This window comes from Bos mutus, chromosome 3, assembly GCF_027580195.1.
Source record: "Bos mutus isolate GX-2022 chromosome 3, NWIPB_WYAK_1.1, whole genome shotgun sequence".
Lineage (NCBI taxonomy): Eukaryota > Metazoa > Chordata > Mammalia > Artiodactyla > Bovidae > Bos > Bos mutus.
In genome coordinates, this window is record NC_091619.1 from 58,818,632 (window position 1) to 58,842,699 (window position 24,068).

At 39.3% G+C, this 24,068-nt stretch overlaps 1 pseudogene; it reads left to right on the forward strand.

Annotated features, from left to right (window-relative positions):
* Positions 1 to 1,232: 1,232 nt before the first annotated feature.
* The window catches only part of LOC102270901 (protein phosphatase 1A pseudogene), a 109,231-nt pseudogene continuing 86,395 nt past the window's right edge, over positions 1,233 to 24,068 (forward strand).

The window sequence follows — 24,068 nt, forward strand, 5'->3', positions numbered from 1 at the left end:
GTATTCCAGATAGGGAATGCTGGTTTAACATTCAAAAATAAGTCAATAGAAAAAATAAAAAATTATGTTTTCTATGATATATGTCATGAGAAGCTGTGACTAACATTCACTCAGGGTAAAACTCTCAGCAAACCAATGAAAAAGACTTCCCACAGCTTACTTTAAAATAATCTAAAAAAACCTACATCACATGCAATATCAAAAAATTGGACTTGTCTAAGATCAAAAACATGTCAAAGATGTTTTCTCTCATTCCTCCTGTTCAACATGATGTTAGAAGCTAGTTACAGCTAGTGCAATAAAACAAGAAAAGGAAGTGAAAGGGATGTAGATTTGAAAAAAAAAAAAAAAAGAACCGTTTTAATTTTCAAATAACACAATCGCATATGCAGAAAATCCTAAAGAACCTGCTAACAACTTCCTGAAACTAATAAGTGAATACCATAAGATTGTTATAAGGTCAATAGACCAAGGCAATTTCTTAAATACCAGCAACGAACAATTATAATTGAATTAAAAGAAAAAGCAACATCGATAGCATCAAAGAGAGAAATCATGTGAGCACACAGTGAGATGAAACCTACTTTGCCAGCCGAATAATTTTTCAATTTTGAAAACTGAAAATAAAAGATAGATAAATGTCCCACATATAAGAATTCAAAATAATTTATATAAATACTTACCCTCAAACAGTTAGAGGATAGTTTCCTGCTTTTTAAATGTAGACTCTGGGTAGTAACTTCTTTATAAAGTATGGAATGTAGGGGGCGGGGAGGTGGTTTCTTTATAGAAGAAACCTACTGCAACCCACGCGCTAAGTGCAGGCGGCTGCGAAAGCGTGGCCGAGAGGAGCTACCCCACGTTCGAGGTCAGGGGCAGAAGCCCGGAGGACCCCATACCCGAAGGGCGGCGGCTAAGAGGAGTTACCCCACGTCCAAGGTCAGGGGTAGCTGCCGAGAGTGCCAGACTGCGACGGCGCAGGAACGCAGAGAGGAGCTACGGCGCGTCGGAGATCAGGGCGGGCGGCCCAGAGGAGATACCCAGCCTCCGAGGTCAGGGGCGACGACGAGAGGAGTTACCCCGTGTCCGAGGTCAGGGGTGGGCGGGAGGAGCAACACCACGTCCAAGGAGCCGTGGCTGTGCGAGCGCAGGAGGGCCTAGAGGAGCTATCCCACGTTGAAGGTCAGGAAGGGTGGCGGTGAGGAGATATCCCTCGTCTAAGGTAAGGAGCAATGGCTGCGCTTTGTTGGAGCAGCTGTGAAAAGATACTCCACGCCCAACGTAAGAGAAACCCAAGTAAGATGGTAGATGTTGCAAGAGGGCATCAGAGGGCAGACACACTGAAACCATATTCACATAAAACTAGTCAATCTAATCACACTAGGACCACAGCCTTGTCTAACTCAGTGAAACTAAGCCATGCCCGTGGGGCAGCCCAAGATGGGCGGGTCATGGTGGAAAGATCTGACAGAATGTGGTCCACTGGAGAAGGGACTGGCAAACCACTTCAGTATTCTTGCCTTGAGAACCCCATGAAAAGTATGAAATGGCAAACTGATAGGATACTGAAAGAGAAACTCCCCAGGTCAGTAGGTGCCCAATATGCTACTGGAGATCAGTGGAGAAATAACTCCAGAAAGAATGAAGGGATGGAGCCAAAGCAAAAACAATACCCAGCTGTGGATGTGACTGGTGATAGAAGCAAGGTCCGATGCTGTAAAGAGCAATATTGCATAGGAACCTGGAATGTGAGGTTCATGAATCAAGGCAAATTGGAAGTGGTCAAACAAGAGATGGCAAGAGTGAATGTCGACATTCTAGGAATCAGCGAACTGAAATGGACTGGAATGGGTGAATTTAACTCAGATGACCATTATATTTACTACTGCGGGCAGGAATCCTTCAGAAGAAATGGAGTAGCCATCATGGTCAACAAAAGAGTCTGAAATGCAGTACTTGGATGCAATCTCAAAAACGACAGAATGATCTCTGTTCCTTTCCAAGGCAAACCATTCAATATCACAGTAATCCAAGTCTATGCCCCAACCAGTAATGCTGAAGAAGCTGAAGTTGAATGGTTCTATGAAGACCTACAAGACCTTTTAGAACTAACAACCAACAAATATGTCCTTTTCATTATAGGGGACTGGAATGCAAAAGTAGGAAGTCAAGAAACACCTGGAGTAACAGGCAAATTTGGCCTTGGAATACAGAATGAAGCAAGGCAAAGACTAATAGAGTTGTGCCAAGAAAATGCACTGGTCATAGCAAACACCCTCTTCCAACAACACAAGAGAAGACTCTACACATGGACATCACCAGATGGTCAACACCAAAATCAGATTGATTATATTCTTTGCAGCCAAAGATGGAGAAGCTCTATACAGTCAGCAAAAACAAGACCAGGAGCTGACTGTGGCTCAGACCATGAACTCCTTATTGCCAAATTCAGACTGAAATTGAAGAAAGTAGGGAAAACCACTAGACCATTCAGGTATGAGCTAAATCAAATCCCTTATGATTATACAGTGGAAGTGAGAAATAGATTTAAGGGCCTAGATCTGATAGACAGAGTGCCTGATGAACTATGGAATGAGGTTCATGACATTGTACTGGTGACAGGGATCAAGACCATCCCCATGGAAAAGAAATGCAAAAAAGCGAAATGGCTGTCTGGGGAGGCCTTACAAATAGCTGTGAAAAGAAGAGAAGCAAAAAGCAAAGGAGAAAAGGAAAGATATAAGCATCTGACTGCAGAGTTCCAAAGAATAGCAAGAAGAGATAAGAAAGCCTTCCTCAGTGATCAGTGCAAAGAAGTAGAGGAAAACAACAGAATGGGAAAGACTAGAGATCTCTTCAAGAAAATTAGAGATACCAAGGGAACATTTCATGCAAAGATGGGCTCGATAAAGGACAGAAGTGATATGGATCTAACAGAAGCAGAAGATATTAAGAAGAGATGGCAAGAATACACAGAAGAACTGTACAAAAAAGGTCTTCACGACCCAGATAATCACGATGGTGTGATCACTGACCTAGAGCCAGACATCCTGGAATGTGAAGTCAAGTGGGCCTTAGAAAACATCACTACAAACAAAGCTAGTGGAGGTGATGGAATTCCAGTTGAGCTATTTCAAATCCTGAAAGATGATGCTGTGAAAGTGCTGCACTCAATATGCCAGCAAATTTGGAAAATACAGCAGTGGCCACAGGACTGGAAAAGGTCAGTTTTCATTCCAATCCCAAAAAAAGGCAATGCCAAAGAATGCTCAAACTACCGTACAATTGCACTCATCTCACCTGCTAGTAAAGTAATGCTCAAAATTCTCCAAGCCAGGCTTCAGCAATATGTGAACCGTGAACTTCCTGATGTTCAAGCTGTTTTTAGAAAAGGCAGAGGAACCAGAGATCAAATTGCCAACATCCTCTGGATCATGGCAAAAGCAAGAGAGTTCCAGAAAAGCATCTATTTCTGCTTTATTGACTACGCCAAAGCCTTTGACTGTGTGGATCACAATCAACTGTGGAAAATTCTGAAAGAGATGGGAATACCAGACCACCTGATCTGCCTCTTGAGAAATTTGTATGAAGGTCAGGAAGCAACAGTTAGAACTGGACATGGAACAACAGACTGGTTCCAAATAGGAAAAGAAGTACGTCAAGGCTGTATATTATCAGCCTGCTTATTTAACTTATATGTAGATTACATCATGAGAAACGCTGGACTGGAAGAAACACAAGCTGGAATAAAGATTGCTGGGAGAAATATCAATAATGTCAGATATGCAGATGACACCACCTTTATTGCAGAAAGTGAAGAGGAACTAAAAAGCCTCTTGATGAAAGTGAAAGTGGAGAGTGATAAAGTTGGCTTAAAGCTCAACATTCAGAAAACGAAGATCATGGCATCCAGTCCCATCACTTCATGGGAAATAGATGGGGAAACAGTGGAAACAGTGGCAGACTTTATTTTTCTGGGCTCCAAAATCACTGCAGATGGTGACTGCAGCCATGAAATTAAAAGACGCTTACTCCTTTGAAGGAAAGTTATGACCAACCTAGATAGCATATTCAAAAGCAGAGACATTACTTTGCCAACAAAGGTTCACTAGTCAAGGCTATGGTTTTTCCTGTGGTCATGTATGGATGTGAGAATTGGACTGTGAAGAAGGCTGAGTGCCGAAGAATTGATGCTTTTGAATTGTGGTGTTGGAGAAGACTCTTGAGAGTCCCTTTGACTGCAAGCAGATCCAACCAGTCCATGCTGAAGGAGATCAGCCCTGGGATTTCTTTGGAAGGAATGATGCTAAAGCTGAAACTCTAGGACTTTGGCCACTTCATGTGAAGAGTTGACTCACTGGAAAACACTCTGATGCTGGGAAGGATTGGGGGCAAGAGGAAAAGGGGACGACAGAGGATGAGATGGCTGGATGGCATCACTGACTCGATGGACGTGAGTCTGAGTGAACTCTGGGAGTTGGTGATGGATAGGGAGGCCTGGCATGCTGTGATTCATGGGGTTGCAAAGAGTCGGATACGACTGAGTGACTGATCTGATCTGATCTGAACAAACACAACCTCAGTCGTGTTCAAGGTTAAAATCAATGGTGAAAATTATATTGATTTGATGGTGATCATATGTACCCTTGAGATGATGTAATTAGAATAATACTTAACCTGTGTGGTCTTGCTCTGCAGAATCCATAACTTTAGTCTAATCATGAGAGAATAATAAGGGAATTATTAAGAAAAGCTTTACAAAATACCCAAACAGTACTTCTTAAAACTGTCAAAGATTTTGAAAACAAGAAAAATCTGAGAAACTGTCACAGTCAAAAGAACCGAAGGATACACAAATGTTATATGCAATGTAAATTTTATATACTATGTTGGATGAGATTCTAAAACAGTAAAAGGACTTTAGGTGAAAACTACGGAAATTGAATAAAATCTAGACTTTAGTAATATTAATATCGATTCACAAATTGTGATAAACTATACTAGTCGTTTTGTTCAGTTGGTCAGTTGTATCTGACTCTGTGGCCAAATGGACTGCAGCACACCGGGCTTCCCTGTCCTTCACCATCTCCCAGAGATTGTTCACAACTCATGTCCACTGAGTTGGTGATGCCATCCAAACATCTCATCCTCTGTCATCCCCTTCTCCTCCTGCCCTCAATCTTTCCCAGCAGCAGGGTCTTTTCCAGTGAGGCAGCTCTTAATCAGGTGGTCAAAGTTTTGGAGCTTCATCTTCAGCATCAGTCCTTTCAATGAATATTCAGGGTTGATTTCCTTTAGGATTGACTGTTTGATCTCCTTGTGGTCCAAGGGACTCTCAAGAGTCTTCAACACTACTGTTCAAAGCATCAGTTCTTTGGCACTCAGCCTGCTTTAAGGTCCAACTTTCATATCCATACATTCTATTGGAATAATCATATTTTAGACTATACAGACCTTTGTTGACAAAGTAATGTCTTTGCTTTTTAATATGCTATCTAGTTTTGTCATAGGTTTTACTAAAAGTAAAAAAGCTTATTTTAAAATCATTTGGTAGTACAGTATATAGTATTAGATTTCTCATTTAATTATGTACCCTCTCTGTGATAAGATTATACTTCTTGAAATACTGATGGTAAGCTTTGTTATATGACTTACTTTTACCAATGAAATATGAGTGCAAGTATAATAGTTAAGGACCCTACTGAGAAACACCCATGAGAGGACTCCCCTGACAAGTTCTTCTCTTGCATTAAAACAGCCATGCCCTGAATAGAGGCTCCTCTTTCACCTTGTATCCTAGAATGAATGTTTCATAGAATTCAATCATAAGTGACTTAATCTATATTCATCAGATAATAAGACTGAGAGACAAATCTTAGTTGTAGTAAGCCACTAAGTTTTTATCATATTAGAATCTATTCACTGGTGGCTCACCAGTAAAGAGTCTGCTTGCAATGTGGGAGAGCATTTGATCCCTGGCTTGGGAAGATCCCTGGAGAAGGAAATGACAACCCACTTCAGTATTCTTGCCTGGAGAATCCCATGGATGGAGGAGTAGGATGGCTACAGTCCATAGGGTCGTAAAGAGTCAGACATGACTGAACGACTTCATTTAGCAAAGATGGCTAATTAAGAAATGTGAATATATAAATAGTGTTCTGCTGAGACAGAAACACCAATATATATGCCACTGCATATGGACTGGGTAGTTGGTAGAGAAGGTATTTTTTGCTAAATGGATAGAGGGCAACACGATATGCATGTGCACAAGTGGAAAACTATATAAGCGTTGCCTCAGGTAATTTAGAAGATAGGTAATGTACTGAATGAGATTTATAGGTGAATAAATTGGAAAACAGAAAGCTACTTGTGTGCTATTGCTACATTTGATAGATACTCTAAGAAAAATGAAGTCAAAAAAGAATTGGACAATTTACTAATAGGGATGGAAAATAATTTTTTTTTTGTTTCCCTCACTAAAATATAAAATTGGGAAATTTTAGAGACTGTGTGTTCTTAGTCACTCAGTCATGTCTGACTCTTTGAGACCCCATGGACTGTAGCCTACCAGGCTCATCTGTCCATGAGGATTCTCCAGGAAAGAATATTGGAGTGGATTATCATGTCCTCCTCCAGGGGATCTTCCCAACTCAGGGATCAAACCCAGGTCTTCCTCATTGCAGGTGAGTTCTTTACAGACTGAGCCAATTAGGAAATTTTAGAGACAGAGGGCAATTAAAACTCAGTTTCATGGCAAAACTCAATTTGGAGGGAGCCAAAATTTGCTGTTAAAATTAACAGTGATTAATGTGGCACCCAGTAAACTTCTCCAGCCAGGGAAAATGTCTAGTGAAAATAGATTTAGAGTGAGACTTTCCCATGGAATCCTGCCAAGTGTAAAATATTGACAGTCAAATCTAGAGAGAAAGGCATCTTACAAGGGGAGAGGTAGGGAAGAATGTATCCATGGGCGCTGTTATAAAAGAGATAAAAGTCATTTTATGCTTTTTGAGGGATTTATACCAGAACCCTAGTCAAAATAGATGTTAGTAGGGTTGCCCATGGGGTTACAAAGAGTCAGACACAACTGAGCAATTTTCACACACCAGGGTTGCCAGAGACTTCCCTGGTGGCTCAGATGGTAAAGCATCTGCCTACAATGTGGGAGACCTGGGTTCAATCCCTGGGGTTGGGAAGCTGTCCTGGAGAAGGGTTGCCAGAGTTAGTAAACAAAAATATAGGATGACTACTTAAATTTTAATTTCAGATGAAAAACAAACTAATTTTTTAGCAAAACTATGTCCCCTAACATATTGGGGACATACTTATACTAAAATATTTGTGGTTTTTCAAAATTAAAATCTAACAAAAGTCCTATATTTTATGTGGTAATTCCATTTGGGGATCCAAACTTCTATGGGTAGAAAACAGACTGAAAAATCTTCTGAGTCCCCAAGGAAGGCATATTCTTTAATATCTTCTTCAGACATAGCCAAGGAGGAAAATGAAAAGAATGTCCTTGAAAAAGTCAAATCCATCACAAGGACAGAATAGCTACTCCCAGGAAACAATACCTCTTCAACAATTACCCTGTTTTCCCCAATTACCGTGTGATCTACAGTAGAGGTCTTGTGAGCGAATTGTGCTTTCACATTTTTGAGGCAGCTTTGGTCTTGTGATGACGCTGGCATGTCTTGCGAGGGAGAGTAATTGATAAGCAGGAACTTAAATCATCATCACATGGTACTGCAAGTGTTCTTTTCCTCTGGTACAAGTTCAGCAGTATTCTAGCAAGGAGTTCCTCTTTCAGCTTGGCTTCCATGATAAAGAAAACACACGTGGTGGACGAGAAGTTATTTGCAGCTAACATGTCATATGGTGCTTCCCAGGTGGGGCAATAGTAAAGAATCCACTTGCCAGTGTAGGAGATGCAAAAGACGTGGGTTCAATCTCTGGGTCAGGAAGATTCACTGGAGGAGGAAATGGCAACTCGCTTCAGTATTTTTGCCTCAAAAACTCCATGGACAGAGAAGCCTGGTGGGCTTCAGTCCATGGAGTCACTAAGAGTCAGACTTGATTGAGAATGCACACACAAGATGTAATATGAACAACAACAACAACAAAATTTTTTGAGGAGTGGGTGGAGGGAGCAAGTCACTAGATTTTGCTTTTATTGTTTATTAATCCAATGAATGCAGGTACTAACAGGTTCTGGGAAAGCATTCACTCATTCTTTCTTTCTTATATACATTTCGGTCACAATGGAGATGTGATTTACCAGAGCTATCAGAGACCTTTACAAGGTAATCCAGGTTAAATGATTTGCCTGAGGTCATAAAATAAAGCCAACCTTGGATCCAGTTGTTTATTTGGCACTTCACATGGGCTTGGGGCTGTTCAAGACACTGAGAAGGATAAGAAAGAAAAACATGCCCTAACCACTGTTCTAGAAAGAAAGTTTTGTACCTGTAAAACACATACACACATTCCGCGTTGCTTGCGTGAAGCCCTTATAATGTGTGTGCTCAGTAGCTCGGTGGTGTCCAGCTCTTTGTGACCTCCTGGACTGTAGTCTGCCAGCCCATCTGTCCCTGGAATTTTTGAGGCAAGAATACTAGAGTGGGTTCATATTTCCTCCCCCAGGGGATCTTCCAGACCCAGGAATTGAACCTGTGTCTCCTGTACCTCTTGCATTGGGAGGTCAATTCTTTACCACTGCATGACCCAGGAAGCCAAAACCCTCACAATATGTCCCATTATTCCTTAGCCCCACTTCCCTCTCCCTCTAGCTGCTGTGTCACGCTTTCACCCAGTCAAGTATGCCTTGGATGCCTCTTCTTTCACACTTAAACACCACCAGTGAATTTTCTCTTTTCCAAGAGAAACTCTATCACCTGTTTTATAGTAACATATTTGTCATTCCTAACACAAAATTAAGGGATATAATTTTATAAATGCAACTTGGGACTGATATCCTAAGGATTTTGCCAAGATGCATAAAAGTATCCAATAAAAGCAAAACAAAAAATAAACTTGTTCTAATCAAATCATTTTGATTGTAAAGGATAAACATCCATTGAACATGCTCCAACAAAAAGAGGCAGGGGAAGTTTTTAAAAAGGATTTGAAAGAAGTGGAATGTGGACACATGGAAACTAACACATCTTAAAGCAATTACAAGAGCCTTACATCTTTCCGATCCAGCAAGTTTCTTGTTTCTTAGCATCTGTTTCACTTTGTTTGTCTACAGTTGAATTTTTCCTGCCCTACCATTTTGTTTATTCATAATTTCAGAGGTGACTTTAGTTTGCTATGCCTGGTGGCTCAGATGGTGAAGAATCTGCCTGCAGTGTGGGGGTCCTGGCTTTGATCCCTGGGTTGGGAAGATCCCCTGGAAAAGGGAATGGCTACCCACCCTAGTATTCTTGCCTGGACAGAAGAGCCTAGTGGGCTACAATCCATGGGATCTCAGAGTTGGATATCCCTGAACAACTAACACTTTTCAGGTTTTTACTTTTCTGTAATTCTGGTTCTGGCCAAAGTTTTAGTTTTGTTCAAAACTTGTTCAAGCCAGAGCCCTTTGCTTTCTGATCACAGTTTTTGTGCCTCTTTTTTCAGATAATTGAGAGGAAAATGGATTGACTATTGATTGAACCCCTATGGATAAGATATTCATTCTGGTCTAATTACCTGTAAACTTTGAACTGGAGTCACTTGATAAGTTGGATACCACTTCTAAGAGCTGGGAAAGAAAAAAAATGTTAGAAAGAATTGGGTATGGCTTCCTAGGTGGTACAGGTGGTAAAGAACCTGCCTGCCAATGCAGGAGATATAAGAGACTCACATTCCATGCCTAGGTCGAGACGATCTCCTGGAGGAGGGTACTGGCAACCCTTTCCAGTATTCTTGCCGGTTGAGTCTCATGGACAGAGAAGCCTGGAGGGCTATGATGCATAGTGTCACAAAGAGTTAGACAGGACTTAAGCTACATCACTGCACACAACACAGACATTTTAAACTAACAAGTTGTACATAAAGCATGGTCTCTAAAAGCAACACACACTTGAGTTTCTCTGTATATATTAATTATCCAGGGGACCTTCCCAACTCAGGGATCAAACCCAGGTCTTCAGGATTGCAGGCAGATTCTTTACTGTCTGAGCCACCAGGGAATCACGTTTATATGAATTAAGAATTTGAAAGGATTAAAACTTTGTTCAAGAGGGCCAACTGATACAAATATACTATATTTTGGCATTGTTCTGCTTCATATATAATATATTATATATATTAAACTTTGTATTAATTTAAATAACATATGATGTTGAGTTATTGAAATTTAAGAGTTAGTTGATGCAATTAGAGGCATTTTACTTATTAATTTCGCTTTGATCTAAATTGTTGGTGATTTGAAAATATTAATTTCTGAGTGAATTATAAAGATAGTTTTATTGCCTGAGTTTATCTATTTTTGTATAATTAGGACATAGTAATTTAGTTTATATCTTTTCTCTGTAATTGAGTTAACAATGTATACTGAAAATACAATCCTATTAGCTGATTTGAAAAAATGTCTACAATTAACTTTCTTATTAGGATTGATTAAATAAGAGTGACTTTCATCATACGTCTCTTGTCTTCTGAATTTCAATATGAAATATTACTCTTGAATATAACTCTTGAAAAAGAGTTAGCATTCACTGACAAAATCCCAGTGGTACAGTGAATCAGTGCAGTTCAGTTCAGTCACTCAGTTGTGTCTGACTCTTTGCGACCCCATGACTGCAACACGCCAGGCTTTCCCATCTATCACCAATTCCCAGAGCCTATTCAAACTCATGTCCATTGCGTTGGTGATGCCATCCAACCTTCTCATCCTCTGTCATCCCCTTCTCCTCCCTCCTTCAATCTTTCCCAACATCAGGGTCTTTTCCAATGAGTCAGTTCTTCACATCAGGTGGCTAAAGTATTGGAGTTTCAACTTTAGCATCAGTCCTTCCAGTGAATATTCAGGACTGATTTCCTTTATGATGGACTGGTTGGATCTACTTGCAGTCCAAGGGACTCTCAAGAGTCTTCTCCAACACCACAGTTCAAAAGCATCAATTCTTCGGTGCTTAGCTTTCTTTATAGTTCAACTCTCACATCCATACATGACTCCTGGAAAAACCATAGCCTTGACTAGATGGACCTTTGTTGGCAAAGTAATGTTTCTGCTTTTTAATATGCTCTCTAGGTTGATCATAGCTTTTCTTCCAAGGAAAAACTGTCTTTTAATTTCATGGCTGCAGTCACCATCTGCAGTGATTTTGGAGCCCCAAAAATAAAGTCTGCCACTGTCTCCATAGTTTCCCCATCTATTTGCCATGAAGTGGAGGGACCAGGTGTCATGATCTTAGTTTTCAGAATGTTGAGTTTTAAGCCAACTTTTTCACTCTCCTGTTTCACTTTCATCAAGAGGCTCTTTAGTTCTTCACTTTCTGCCATAAGGGTGGTGTCATCTGCATATCTGAAGTTATTGATATTTCTCCCTGAAATCTTGATTCCAGTTTGTGCTTCATCCAGCCTGGCATTTTGCGTGATGTACTCTGCATATGAGTTAAATAAGTAGAGTGACAATGTGCAATCTTGACATACTCCTTTCCCAATTTGGAATCAGTCTGTTGTTCTATGTCCAGTTGTAACTGTTGCTTCTTGACCTGCATACAGACTTCTCAGGAGGCAGGTCTGGTGGTCTGGTATTGCCATCTCTTTAAGAATTTTCCACAGTTTGTTGTGATCCACACAGTCAAAAGCTTTGGCATAGTCAATAAAGCAAAAGTAGATGTTTTTCTGGAACTCTCTTGCTTTTTCAATGATCCAGTGAATGTTGGCAATTTGATCTCTGGTTCCTCTGCCTTTTTTAAATCCAGCTTGAACATCTGGAAGTTCCTGGTTCATAGACTGTTGAAGCCTGGCTTGGAGAATTTTCAGCATTACTTTGCTAGACTTCCCTGGTGGCTCAGATGGTAAAGCATCTGCCTACAATGTGGGAGACCGGGGTTCTATCCCTGGGTCAGGAAGATCCCCTGGAGAAGAAAATGGCAACCCACTCCAGTACTCTTGCTTGGAAAATTCCAAGGACACAGGGTCCCAAAGAGTTGGACACGACTGAGTGACTTCCCTTCGCTACTGTGTGAGATGAGTGCAATTGTGTGGTGTTTAAACATTCTTTGGCATTGCCTTTCTTTGGGATTGGAATGAAAACTGACCTTTTCCAGTCCTGTGGCCACTGCTGAGTTTTCCAAATTTGCTGGCATGAGTGAAGCACTTTCACAGCATCATCTTTTAGGGTTTGAAATAGCTCAACTGGAATTCCATCACCTCCATTAACTTTGTTCATAGTGCTGCTTCCTAATGCCCACTTGACTTCACATTCCAGGATGTCTGTCTCAAGTTGAGTGATCACACCATCGTAGTTATCTGGGTCACGAAGATCTTTTTTGTATAGTTCTTCTGTGTATTCTTGCCACCTCTTCTTAGCATCTTCTGCTTCTGTTGGGTCCATACCATTTTTGTCCTTTATTGTGCTCACCTTTGCATGAAGTGTTCCCTCAGTATCTCTACTTTTCTTGAAGAGATCTCTAGTATTTTCCATTCTTTTGTTTTCTGTATTCCTTTGCATTGATCCCTGAGGAAAGAGTTCATGATCTGAGCCACAGTCAGCTCCCAGTCTTGTTTTTGCTGAATGTATAGAGCTTCTCCATCTTTGGCTGCAAAGAATATAAACAATCTGATTTCAGTATTGACCATCTGGTGACGTCCATGTGTAAAGTCTTCTCGTGAGTTGTTGGAAGAGGGTGGTTGCTATGACCAGTGCGTTCTCTTGGCAAAACTCTATTAGCCTTTGCCCTGCTTCATTCTGTACTCCAAGGCCAAATTTGCCTGTTACTCCAGGTAGCTCTTGACGTCCCATTTTTTCATTCCAGTTCCCTATAATGAAGAGGACATCTTTTTTTGTGTGTTAATTCTTTGTGTGTTAGTTCTAGAAGGCCTTGTAGTTCTTCATGGAACCATTCAACTTCAGATTCTTCAGCATAGTAGGTTGGGGCATAGACTTGGATTACTGTGATACTGAGTGGTTTGCCTTGGAAATGAACAGAGATCATTCTGTCGTTTTTGAGATTGCATCCAAGTCCTGCATTCTGGACTCTTTTGTTGACTATGTTGGCTACTCCATTTCTTCTAAGGGATTCTTGTACAGTGAGTACACTTAAATTAATGGTAAGCTTAGAGAAATGAAATTTAAGTCCATAACATTTAGGAAATATTTTGTATGTGATTAATGTGCATTAAAGAATAAGGAATTCATAAGTATTTTTACCTAGATATTCACTTCAGAAAATGTTGTTTTAAACATATGAAATAGATGCTTTTACATTGCCCTTATCAGTTGAACATATTCCATGTTACCTACATGAATGGAATGAGAAAATGTAAGTAATGTGGTAAACATAGTGCCTGGTAAATAATAACTCAACAATATCTTTTGTTATCTTGATCATCCTAATTATCTTCATTTTCATCATCATTCTGCTCTCTGAATGTGCAGCAGCATAACAAGGTAATTCAAGATAATGTATGTTTTGCATTATTTCAATGTTGACTATAAAAATATTTATTTTTTGAAAAATCTAATTTCTAAAGAATTCTATGAACTATTTTACAGATGAATGCAATTTTGAACCTGTATTTATATTGCATAAAACATACACCCAATTTCAAAATTTTTCCTTAGGTATAACAAAGTTGGTTCTCCTAAGCTCTTTATTTTCCCTTATGCCTCAAAATAATTTTGGAAAATCTTAAGATTTTAGATATTTGGTAGAAGATACAAAGGTTAAAACTGTCAGTCTCTTGCCAGCTGAAGATTTATTTCTACACAACCATGTATGTTAATCACTTTCTGATTCTGCATGATCAAAAAAGATTTCCTGTTTTCTATTTGTGACTGAATTTTATAGAAAGAGTTATGAAATTCCTGTAGGTAGTATAATGGCATTCAAGTTATCTTCATTTGTTTCCAGTAATCTAGCATTTTCCATCACACATGCACACATAAAGACTCATACACACACAATTCCAGTTTATTAACATACACAACCTGGAAGAAGGATCATTTCAGAATACAGATCTAATTGAAATGCAATGACATATAAACAAAATGTCCACATAAGGGAGGATTGTCCACATAAAGGAGAAAAAGTTAGAAAAACTCACTTTTCAAAGTTATAAAATACTCAGAATTTTGATAATCACCAAAAATGTTCATCCCTAATTTCTTTTTAAAATGTCAAAGCTCTGCCTGCCTGCCAAGTCACTTCAGTCGTGTCCGACTCTGTGTGACCCCATGGACTGCAGCCCACCAGGCTTCTCCGTCCATGGGATTCTCCAGGCAAGAACACTGGAGTGTGTTGCCATCTCCTTCTCCAATGCATGAAAGTGGAAAGTGAAAGTGAAGTCACTCAGTCGTGTCTGACTCCTAGCGACCCCATGGACTGCAGCCTACCAGGCTCCTCCATCCATGGGATTTTCCGGGCAACAGTACTGGAGTGGGGTGCCATTGCCTTTATAAATACAAACTGGAAAAGTATATCCTTCTGTAATCAAATGAAACTAAAATAATAGCAAGCTTATAATGGAAATTTCAGGCAAGGTATATAATATGTACAGTGTATGCTATGTTGCTTCAGTCAGTTTTGACTCTTTGCAATCCTATGGACTGTAGTCCACAAGGCTCCTCTGTCCACAGGATTCTCCAGGCAAGAATCCTGCAGTGGGTTGCCACATCCTCCTCCAGGGTATCTTCCTGACCCAGGGATCAAACCTACATCTCTTAGGTCTACAGCATTGGCAGTAAGATTTTTTACCACCAGTACTGCTGTAGGATATCTGCAATTAAAACTCAGTCAAAGAATTAGGCTTGTATAAGATTAGAATGCCAGAAGATGATGTTCAAAGCAAATGAAATGATAGTCATCAGAGAAGGAAGTCAGATTGTATATTGCTTATTAAGAGTAAACATGTAAATATATACAGAGTGATAGAGGGCACAGTTTCCACATATGAATCAATAATTTGAAAATTGAAATTAATGCCAGATATTTAAGAACATTATATTTAATTTTAATTTCCACAGAAATGGATTTAAAGTTATTCAAACAAACAGAATATCTTTCAGAGCATGATCTATACAAAAACCTGAAATGCAGTCAAGCAAATCCAGTCAATAAGCAATATTTAAAATCACTGTATATTGAGTAACTCCCACATTTGTTTAAGTCCTCAGCTCTTTCATTATTTTAACACTTGTTTCAGAAGGAATTCTCAATTACTGTGAAATTACCAGCATATCAAAATGCTAGAGATAGGACACACAAGTTTATGAGAAACGAAAATAATGATGCTTTTCTAAAGAAGAACTTTTTGAGGATTTTGTTTTTCATTTCCTTTTTCATGAATCTCTAAGGTTTCCATTGAAATTTATATCATGTCAAAAATGAAAAACAAAATAGTATAACTGTTTTTTCCACCTCATAACTTTCACAAGCAAAACATTCATCTTCCTTACTAAAGAAAGAGAAGACAAGAGACACTGCCTTTCAAGTAATTCTTAATTTTTTCTTCATGACACTTTGCATCAGAGAAGACAGTAGATAGACTGTAATAGGGAAGATAAGGTGGGAACTTCAAGTATTTTGATAGTCTATGAGAATAATCAATTATTCAAGTTTTATCACCCAACTCTTTGTAAACACAAAGTATTTTCAAGCATAGCTCCAATGACATTTTAGTTGAAAAGAGCCTGCTTTGGTTTGTTAAGCTTTCAATCTTGTTCCAAATGATTAAAAACCATACAAATCTCTTATAATGTCCCCTTTCTTGACCATAGATTTGAAGATTATTCTAGGAAATATTTGGAACTGGATGTCGATATGTGGTAGTAGACCACTGTAAGTAAGCATGTAAATAACACTATTTAAATGGAAAAGATACTCTATAAGCCAATTGGTTTGAGTCATTTAAATACATTACACTGTGCCTACCTCTTGATAATTATACCAATTAGACAGGAGAATCATTTATCATGGTGCCAATTAAGTGAATTCTACACTTTCTGGGACTTAAAAAAAAGTCTAAATTAGAGAGACCAAACAACTCCTGTGTTTATGGGCACTTTAGCTAAATCTTGATCATGTAACACGGCAATCATTTAACCAGGTTCTTACCCCATGTACTAGAGATATAGCTAGCCAGGGGTATATTTTATTCATTGTCTATTTTGCTGTTTAAATTTCAATGTAAAATTTTTAAGAAAAAAATCAGCCTGAAATCTTAATTTTAACTTTGTTTAAAAACTTATTTCAAAGAACATTTTCGTTTTAGCTGATACTTGAATTTAGAGGTTAATTAATTGAATGATTCTTGGGTTGGTAGACATGTAATTATGATTGATTGGAAATGTGTGATTTTTAGTGACACATTTTTTCCTCAGAAGACACAGAAGTCTGAGTTGAATTAATTAACATTCAATAGTAATGCAAAGGAACTTTTTAAATGCTTATAATAAAAGTATTGCTGAAATCCTTTTAGCTAAAGACATCTTTGTAGCTGTTTTTTAAATTATGAAAATGAAATAACCCTTCTAAAGTGGCTTTGTAACATCTGATAAGGAAAGGAGATATTATTTAAGTAACTATTTTGCTAGTTTAATTATTTTTATTTAAATATTTTTGTTTATATATAGTTTTTTTTTTTAAATTATTTTAATCACTGTCTAAAGAAAAGGGTAAGAAATTCTACCTAGTTATTTTATGAGTGACTCTATGTGGTTAACCATTCAATGTAGGACAGGGTACAGCAAAGATATGGTAGAGTGTGGCCTTTCACAACCCATCCTTTATTTATTTTTATTTAACTGGCCTTACAAAAGTATAACTATATAATGATAAAAACTATTCTGAGACAGAACAGTTTTGCTGAAATATCTCCAAGATGCTCTTCTGTGACCAATATCTTTATACAGAAATGTTTCATTAATCACATGAAATGAATCCCTCAAACTGTTTTAAGAATGTGCTTTGATCCTAAGTAGTCAATTAAGTGATTATTTCATACTCTAACTAGCTCTTTTTCTCACACTCAACTGTATAGTCATAAGGGATTTGAATTAGGTCATACCTGAATGGTGTAGTGGTTTTCTCCACTTTCTTTAATTTCAGTCTCAATAAGGAGTTCATGATCTGAGCTACAGTCAGCTCCCAGTCTTGTTTTTGCTGAATGTATAGAGCTTCTCCATCTTTGGCTGCAAAGAATATAATCAATCTGATTTTGGTGTTGTCCATCTGGTGATGTCCATGTGTAGAGTCTTCTCTTGTATTGTTGGAAGAGGGTGTTTGCTATAACCAGTGCATTCTCTTAGCAAAACTCTATTAGCCTTTGCCCTGCTTCATTCTGTACTCCAAGGCCAAATTTGCCTGTTACTCCAGGTGTTTCTTGACTTCCTACTTTTGCATTCCAGTCCCCTATAATGAAAAGGATGTCTTTTTTGGGTGTTAGTTCTAGAAGATCTTGTAGGTCTTCATAGAACTGTTCAATTTCAGCTTCTTCAGCATTACTGGTTGGGGCATAGACTTGGATTACCATGATATTGAATGGTTTGCTTTGGAAATGAACAGAGATCATTCTGTCATTTTTGAGATTGCATCCAACTACTGCATTTCAGACTCTTTTGTTGACCATGATAGCTACTCCATTTCTTCTAAGGGATTCCTGCCTGCAGTATTAGATGTAATGGTCATCTGAGTTAAATTCACCCATTCTAGTCCATCTTAGTTTGCTGACTCCTAGAATGTCGATGTTCACTACACCACTCAGGTATGACCTAAATCAAATCCCTTATGACTATACAGTGGAAGTGAGAAATAGATTTAAGGGACTAGATCTGACAGACAGAGTACCTGATGAACTATGGATGGAGGTTCATAACACTGTACAGGAGACAGGAATCAAGACCATCCCCAAGAAAAAGAAATGCAAAAAAGTAAAATGGCTGTCTGAGGAGCTGTGAAATAGCTGTGAAAAGAAGGGAAGCAAAAAGCAAAGGAGAAAAGGAAAGATATACCCATTTGAATGGAGAGTTCCCAAGAATAGCAAGGAGAGATAAGAAAGCCTTCCTCAGTGATCAGTGCAAAGAAATAGAGGAAAACAACAGAATGGGAAAGACTAGAGATCTCTTCAAGAAAATTGGATATACCAAGGGAGTATTTCATGCAAAGATGGGCTCAATAAAGGACAGAAATGGTAGGGACCTAACAGAAGCAGAAGATATTAAGAAGAGGTGGCAAGAACACAGAAGAACTGTACAAAAAAGATCTTCACGACCAAGATAATCATGATGGTGTGATCACTCACCTAGAGCCAGATATCCTGGAATGTGAAGTCAAGTGGGTCTCAGGAAACATCACTATGAACAAAGCTAGTGGAGGTGATGGAATTCCAGTTGAGCTATTTCAAATCCTGAAAGATGATGCTGTGAAAGTACTGCACTCAATATCCCAGCCAATTTGGAAAACTCAGCTGTGGCCACAGGACTAGAAAAGGTCAGTTTTCATTCCAATCCCAAAGAAAGGCAATGCCAAAGAATGCTCAAACTAATGCAGAATTGCACTCATCCCTGGTGGCTCAGATGGTAAAGCATCTGTCTATCAATGTGGGAGACCTGGGTTCGATCCCTGGGTCGGGAAAATTCCCTGGAGAAGGAAATGGCAACCCACTCCAACACTCTTGCCTAGAAAATTCCATGGACGGAGAAGCCTGGTACAGGCTACTGTCCATGGGGTCGCAAAGAGTAGGACACGACTGAGTGATTTCACTTACTTTCATTCACTCACTAGTAAAGTAATGCTCAAAATTCTCCAAGCAAGGCTTCAGCAGTACATGAACCATGAACTTCCAGATATTCAAGCTGGTTTTAGAAAAGGTAGAGGAACCAGAGATCAAATTGCCAACATCCGCTGGATTATCAAGAAAGCAAGAGAGTTCCAGAAAAACATCTATTTCTGCTTTATTGACTATGCCAAAACCTTTGACTGTGTGGATCACAATAAACTGTGGAAAATTCTGAAAGTGATGGGAATACCAGACCACCTGACCTGCCTCTTGAGAAACCTGTATGCAGGTCAGGAAGCAACAGTTAGAACTGGACATGGAACAACAGACTGGTTCGAAATAGGAAAAGGAGTACATCAAGGGTGTATATTGTCACCCAGCTCATTTAATTTATATGCCGAGTACTTCATGAGAAACGCTGGGCTGGAGGATACACAAGCTGAAATCTTGATTTCAGGGTATTTCTGGGAGAAATATCAATAACCTCAGATATGCAGAGGACACCACCTTTATGGCAGAAAGTGAAGAGGAACTAAAGAGGCTCTTGATGAAAGTGAAAGAAGAGAGTGAAAATGTTGGCTTAAAGCTCAACATTCAGAAAACTAAGATCATGGCATTCAGTCCCATCACTTCATGGCAAATAGATGGGGAAACAGTGGAAACAGTGGCTGACTTTGTTTTCTGGGTTCCAAAATCACTGCAGAAGATGATTGCAGCCATGAAATTAAAAGACACTTACCCCTTGGAAGAAAAGTTATGACCAACCTAGATAACATATTGAAAAACAGAAACGTTACTTTGTCAACAAAGGTCTGTCTTGTCAAGGCTATGGTTTTTCCAGTGGTCATGTATGGATGTGAGAGTTGGACTATAAAGAAAGCTGAGCATTGAAGAATTGATGCTTTTGAACTGTGGTGTTGGAGATGACTCTTGAGAGTCCCTTGGACTGCAAGGAGATCCAGCCAGTCCATCTTAATAGAGATCAGTCCTGGGTGTTCATTGGAAGGACTGATGTTGAAGCTGAAACTCCAATACTTTGGCCACCTGATGGCAAAAGCTGACTCATTTGAAAAGATCCTGATGCTGGGAAAGATTGAGGGCAGGAGGAGAAGGGGACGACAGAGGATGACATGGTTGGATGGCATCACTGCCTCGATGCACATGAGTTTGGGTGGACTCTGGGAGTTGGTGATGGACAGGGAGGCCTGGTGTGCTGCAGTTCATGGGGTTGCAAAGAGTTGGACATGACTGAATGACTGAACTGAACTGAACTAGCTCTTTTTAGTATCTTGCAAATCAACACTCTAAGTATCAGTGTAGTGATTTTACTGAGAATATTATACTGTTAGATAGATTCTGATGATATAGAAGAGTTCTTATATATTTTTGCAATGTAATAAAATAGTATTCATAGGCTGGGGAGAGATAAGAAGTAGCATCCTGAATGAATTTGAAGAGACGTATATGATGAACCAAGCTTCCCCAGTATCTCAGCATTAAAGAATCTGCCTGCCGTACAGGAGACCCAAGTTTGATCCCTAGGTCAGGAAGATCCCCTGGAGAAAGAAATGCCAAACCATTCCAGTATTATTGCCTGGAGAATCCCATGGACAGAGGAACCTGGCAGGCTGCAGTCCATAGCGTCACAAAGAGTCAAACATGACTGAAACAACTGAACACAGCACAGCACCCATATAATAAACAGGTATAAGAATATTTCTTTTATAAATAAAGTTGGAAGAGCTGACTATGCATCATACTAACTGATGAAATATCTGAAGAAATAACTTGCACAAGAGTCGAAATAATCAAATAAATAGCTTTTAATCTTGTCAATAAAATCAATTCTAAAGTTATATACAAACAAATTAGTTTATCTGCAAAGGTGAGAGAGAACTATGGCTAAGTAGGTGTGCTCAGTAGTGTCTGACTGTGCAACCTCATGGGCTGTAGCCCACCAGGTTCCCCTGTCCATGGATTTTTCCAGGAAAGGATACAGGAGTGGGTTGACATTACCTAGTCCAGGGAATCTTCCTAACCAAGGGCTCAAACCCTGACTGTTGCATCTCTGGCACTGGTGGGCTGATTGTTTACCACTTGTGCAACATGAGTGCTAAGTATGAAAGACTTACATTAGCTTTTAATCAATGTAATACAGTTTAACATGTACTTGAGGATCTATTATGTGCAAAATATTGTCCTGAGGACTTAAGGGAGTATAACATGAACTTGAGATACCTTCTACCCATAGCAGTATAAAGCCTCAGAACTGGGATAGAAAAAGTCCAGGTGGGGATATATTAAATTATAGAAGAGGAGGTGTGCCAAAGTACAAAATGGTGCACGAGTGTCTCTCAGAAGAAACAATCATCTTAGGTTGTTAGGAGAGGTGAAGAAAAATATCCAAAAGTAAGTAGATTTCTGGTTGAAAATCCATTTATTCATAGCCAAGAATAGAAAATGTTTGGAACATGATGAGGGAATAGCACTTGTTGAAATGTAATGTGAATGGTAGATAGAAGTAGGGAAGAGGCAGGGACGATAGATTGGGGTTGTTAAGCAGGAGAGTCTGGAGCCCCAGGTTGAGAAGCACTAGCCAGAGAAAGTGACACTGCCTCTTCCAACATGAAATTGGGTGCACTAGAAGATTCTATGAGATATTCATGTTGAGGGACTGTATGGGGGACCTGATGTGGTCTTTAAGGAAGTCATTTATTCACCAGTCATTCAGTGAGCCCTGTTATGTGCCAGAATTATTTTAATTGTGAAATGTGTGTCATGCCTGCTGTTTACAGGTATGAAAAGTAAAGTATTAGCCCTCAGGTAGTTAGAAAATAAATGAGATAGGCATACACATGAGGAGGAAGATAAAGTGCAGTGTAAACACTGTTAGAATATGACTGGAAGCAAAATGGTTATCTACTGTTGTGTAGGACGAGACTCCCCAAAAGTGATGTCATTGGATGAATGCTCTCCTCCAATTTATATGTTGTAGTATTACCTCCTACCCCACCTCCCAGAAACTCAGAATTTGACTAGGTTTCAAATAAAGCCTCCAAAGGAGCAATTAAGGTAAAATAAGGTCATACTTGTGGACCCTTATCCAATAAAATAAGAGTTTTTATAAGATGAAAAGTTTAGGGCATGGACATATGGAAAGACCATGCGAAGATGTAGAGAAGCCAGGGAAAGAAGACTGAGAAGAATTCAGCCCTGCCAATGATTTAATCTCAGGCTTCTATTTTCTCACAGAATTGTGAGAAAATAAATTTACGTTGTTTAAGCCACCTTGTCTGTGCTATCTGGTTATGGTAGGCCCAGATAATAAGTACAAGTGGCTTAAAGCAGTAACACTCAGTTTGCTCTTGAAGCTAGGCATTGACAAGATCAATTACCAAGTTCTCACTTGTGGCTTCTCATATACTTGTACCACGTGGTCTCTCTCCCTCTCTCCCTTCATCCCTCCTCCCTCCCTCTCTCCTTGTGCCACTCCACTCTCAGAGCAGCCAGGACTCTTACATGGCAGTGGAAGGTCCCCATAGCAAATGTCCTACGGGAAGTCAAAGTCCCATGGTCTTTTCTAACCTAGTCTTAGAAGTCAACAGATTCACTTCTCCTGAGATGTATTTGCAAAGGCAATCACAAAATCTCTCACAGATTTAAGGGAAGGGATATGTACCTTCTGTGGTGATGAACATATTGTCAAAGTATGTGCAAATGTGTTTTAAGACCATTACTGTCTGGATAAAAATTGCTTATATTCTTCCCACATGTAATACACCCTTAATACACCCTTTCCCAGGATCTCACTAAAGTCTCATCTCTTATGGCATCAAGTTCAAACTTGAGGTCCAGGGTCTCATCATTTAAATCAGGTTTGGGTGTGAATGAGGTCTGTGATACAGTTGTATATATAGCTCCTTGAAACACTTTCTACTAAACCCAAAGCCCTATGACATAAAGATATGACTTATTTGCACTTCCCACTATAAATCCAAAATACCATAGTGGCAAAACAAGTGAAGGATAATTGAAAAAAAAAAAAAGTGAAAGTGTGAGTCACATCTGACACTTTGCAACCCCAGGGACTGTAGCCCACCAGATGCCTCTGTCCTTGGGATTTCCCAGGCAAGAATACTGGAGTGGGTAGCCATTCCCTTCTCCAGGGGATCTTCCTGACCCAGGGATTGAACCCGGGTCTCTCACATTGTAGGCATATCCTTTATCTTCTCACTCTCTGTGGCTCTTGGATCTGTCTTCTAATATCTCAGTTCTGCAAATTGACCTATCCTTCTTCTTCCATAACATGTAGCCTATGCTTCCATAATATGTAGCTGAGTTTTTTTTCTCAGCCTTCTTGCTTGAATGAGTGTGGGGGTGCAAAAATTCCTTTTTATTTTGTAGTGTTTCTGCTCTTACAGTCTAAGCTGACAGTGTTACTTTATGTACAATATAAATCTTAAATATTGGGTTTTCACCATTATACAAAACCCATATACATATAATACCAGAGGGGTGACTCATCTGAAGGCTGGAGGATCTGCTCCCAAGAAGGTTCACTGTCAGTTCGAAAGTGCAGTCATGACGAAGGTTGGGAGCTTCAGTGCCTCTCACCATGTGCCAGTCCACATGGCCTGAGCTTCCTTGGCTCGATTTCAAGCTTGATGATTTCACTAGAGAGAGACCCTTTTAACACCTAGCCTCAGAAGTTACATTGCTTTGTCTCTGCCATTATTTTTGATGGATGACGACTGAGACTTAGAAATACTATTTAATTTGTTATTTAATTACTGAAGTTGACTCTACTATGGTAATTCTTAGAGTATGTTCAAATGCTGATGGAATTAAATCTATATAGATATGGATATGAATGTGTTCTAAGAAACATGGATAACTCCAAGAATAAAGTTCTTGTATTGGCGAAAGGGGTTGTGATCCAGTATACTATTGGAGAATTTAGACATATTAACAGAGTAAATTTGTTAGTTGTAACAGGTGGAGAGATGAAATTTATGGGTCTAGATGGAGATAATTCAGTAGATTTGGTATTGACAAGGTGAAGTTTCTGTATTATGATTGCTTCCATTTTCTCAGTGAAATAAGAGGCTATGCCATCAGCTGAGGCATGGTTTGCAAAG